The sequence below is a fragment of the Camellia sinensis genome, chromosome 7, assembly GCF_055761805.1.
Source record: "Camellia sinensis isolate YWXY chromosome 7, ASM5576180v1, whole genome shotgun sequence".
NCBI lineage: Eukaryota > Viridiplantae > Streptophyta > Magnoliopsida > Ericales > Theaceae > Camellia > Camellia sinensis.
Genome location: NC_138967.1, coordinates 141,848,745 through 141,852,483, shown reverse-complemented (window position 1 = coordinate 141,852,483; position 3,739 = coordinate 141,848,745). Strand labels below are relative to the sequence as shown.

Here is a 3,739-nt window from a genome sequence, read left to right as displayed (position 1 = left end):
CCCAACTCAGTCAAATCTACAATTAACCAACTCTCTGCATATTTGTCAAGTTCCTTTTTAAATTCTGTTTTTGGTCTCCTCAGTGAGAATTCTGTTCCATCACAAGTTGCAGACACAATTTTGGGAAGGAAATGCTCATGAAGGGCAAAGCTTGCGATTCAACATCAGGGGGTGGTTTGGAGATGCAACATGACATAGAGGTTGATGATGGAAATAAGATAAATGACAAACTCTATGCTGAAAAATCTTAATACCCGGGGCCAATCTAGAGAAAATTTCAATCCAAATCAGAGAATTTCTCTGGACCAACCCAGAGAAATTTCAGTTCAAACTAGAGAATTTCTCTAGAGCAACCCAGAGAAATTTCAGTAAGAATCCAACAAAAGCATACGCAAAAATGAATTATAGTTCCCTGGAGGAGGAGGTATTCGCTCTATGGCAGTAGGAAAGACCTACTCCAGACCTTGACCTGTCTTGGTAGATGTCAAAAGACAATCACTTGGGTCAAGGTCAAACATGGATTTTAGCAGAGCTTTAACACGATCTGGATTAGCAGTTGGCTGGTCAATTTTGTTTATGACTAGGATTATTGTCAGGTTAGATTCAAAAACAAGATAAAAGTTATCAACAGTTGACTCCATTGAGTGAATAAGCAACAATAGCAACCTATATATATAGAGAAAACAATTAATGAAGAACATAAACCAGTTATCATCTTCTTCTTCCCCAAACTCAACGCATTCATATTGTACTGTGGGGAGGATACATAAAATTGAATCGGTGACCACAGAATTGTACCGTAGGGACGATGTAGAACACGTTGATATCATTCAGGGGATTGAAAGAGGTGATGCTTTGCCTGGATTGAGGAGTTACGATCAGATTACGAAGAAGGTAGGGTTAGAGGTTATGAAGGAGAAAGATTTGGCGAAGCCTCTGGCGAAACCGCGGTGGACGAGGCTGAAAATGGGGAGATTTGCGTATTGGAGGAACCACATTTTGATTACAGTGCTTGCTTTTCTCGGGATTACTCCGAAAGGTGTTGTGGATGTTCATGAAATGCTGTTCAAGACTGCTGATTATGTAGTTAGAGGGGGTGAGACTGGGATTTTCACTCCAATGCACATGATCCTCTGTAGAAAACCAGAGAAGAAGACCGAGATTCGAACTGAGAACTAGGGGCGTTTCGTGCTGATGAGGTTGATGATTGGGGGGCATCGAAGAAGTTTTTATCTAGTAATGGTTTTGAGAGGAGAGATAAAGGAGAGAGAGGAGGGTTTTTTTAGGTCTGAGTCTAGGGCTGATGATTTTGAGAGTTGGGTATCGAAGAAGAGCTTAGAAATGTGTGCATGTGTGTAGAAGGAGAAAGCGAGAGACCGAAATTTCTGTGGATATACGGGTATAGGATTAAGGGACCTTAGATATCACAAAATAATATTGTGGATCTCTTCTATCACTAAAAGTGGGAGAGGGACCTTAGACTAATTTTCCCCATCATTTAAACAAAAGTGCTGCTAAATGCCCTCTTTTAGGGAAAAAATATATATATCTAAAAAGGTAGGAGTCCAAAGAAAAAAGTAGGTGTATTCAGTAGCACTCTTTAAACATAGGGTATGAGTCTCCTCTATATCCTTATCCTCTATATTTTTCCATACGTTATTTTTTAGGTTCCATTTTAGGTCCATGATGATAATTTAAATTGTTCATCTTATAAATCTCATAATGAAAACCGTATGTACAAAAAATCAACCTCATCAGATATCGATGAATATATAAACCAATCACTTTTTGTTTTATAGAATGAAAGGTTTAAATTTAAACTCATAATCATTGTCCATTTTGAAAAAAAAAACAAGATGCAATTTATTCATATATCTAGTAATATATGAAGAAATTAATTTTTTTGCATAATTCATCTAAATTGTTGATATTATAATATAAACGATTTAGATTATTAATATGGGTTTAGAATAGAACCCAAAAACAAAGTATGAAAAAATCTGGAGAATAAGAGTATGGATGAGAGTCATTTCTTTAAACATATTCTCTAATACACCAAAAAAAAATTATATCCATCGTTTCAAACAAAAAAATTAAAATAACCTATTAAAATAATTAATAATAAAAAAATTAATTGAAATAATCTATACCCAAACCAAACCTAAGTGAGGGAATTCACAAGACTCAGAAGTAGGAATGACAACGAGCCGGGGCGGGGCTGGGGACTACACTCCCCGTCCTCGATCCCCGAAGGCTTAAAAATCCCCGTCTCTGTCCCCGCCCCCAATCCCCGGCGGGGGAACCCATCAACTCAACGTCCCCGTCCCCTAACGGGGATCGAGTTTTCCCGACCCCGAAAAATCCCCGAGCTTTTTTTTGAATTTTGTTCAACACAACAACAAATCAATATATATCACTATGTTTTGTCATCATCAACAAATCAATGTGTACACAGTAACACAGATCAGATCACACACAGATTTAAATTAAAAAAAAATTAATCTGAAATTTTTTTTTTTTTTAACAACAATATGTTTCATCATCATCAATAAATCAATATGTGTACACAGATCAGATCACACACAGATTTAAATTTAAAAAAAAAAATTAATCTGAAAAAAAATCTGATTTCAACAACAATACTAGAGAGACAGATCTAAGGACACAGATCAGATCACAAAGAGAGAGAGAGAGAGAGAGAGAGAGAGAGATAACAGATCTGAGTTCAGATCTAATAGATTTGAGCGACGCCAGTGACCAGACGCGAGATCGACGGTTGCTGGTTGTGGCGGTGGGTTCAGTGATGGTGACATACCTTCTGCAGCAGTGGTAGTGGTGGTGGCCATGAGGAATAGAGAGAGCCGAAGTGGAGAGAGAGAGAGAGAGAGGGGGGTCGGGGCCAGCGGTGGTGGTGGTGTCACTGTGTCGGTGACTGTGAGAGAGAGAGTTAACAGAGAGAGAAAAGAGAGTTAACAAAGAGAGAAGAGAGAGTAAGGGAGAGAAGAACGAGAGTTGAGAGAGAGTGAGGGAGAGAAAAACAAGAGACTAAGAGAGTTAAGAGAGTGAGATGAGAGTCAGAGAGTGAAAGAGTGAGATGAGAGAGAATATATAATTATATTACAACTAATAGGTAGTATATACGAGGGAAGTTCGGGGAAATTTCGGGGCGGGACCGGGGCTGAGAAATTAATCCCCATCCCCGGCCTGAAAATCATCGAGGATGTATTTTTCAATACCAGCCCTGGACCTACGGGCAATAATTTTCGAGAAAAAACCTATTTATCGGGACGGGGCAGTCCAGGTCCCCGTTGGGCCGGGTTGATATTGCCATCCCTACTCAGAAGAGGACTATCTGTAGAAGTTGAAGATGCTCCCCATTTGGTACAGAACTAATCAAGAATCCCTTCACAAGGTCCCTAGCAAGGGAGGTGTTTGTGGAGCTGCCTAATGATGAACTTCGGGTAGCCTGGATAAAGATGAAGAAGAGAATGACTTATATATGGCCCAACATTGCCTTATCCCTTATTGAGTATATTAGCCTTTAGTTATAACACTCACACTTCTTAGTGTGTGATTTTGTGGTGGTGGTTGTATTATGTGTTTTGTAGACAGTTCTTTTTATTTGATGTATGGAGAGTATCTTTAAGCTTTCATTTGGGATGTGGGCTAATTTTTTGGTTTTTTTATTTTTTGGAACTTGGGATTAAAAAATCTATTTTGAGATGGATTTTTTTGATTT

General features: G+C 38.6%; 1 pseudogene; it reads left to right on the top strand.

Moving 5' to 3' along the window:
* The first annotated feature begins 690 nt into the window (after positions 1 to 690).
* Positions 691 to 1,179, top strand: LOC114264100 (24-methylenesterol C-methyltransferase 3 pseudogene; annotated as a pseudogene).
* Positions 1,180 to 3,739: the final 2,560 nt, after the last annotated feature.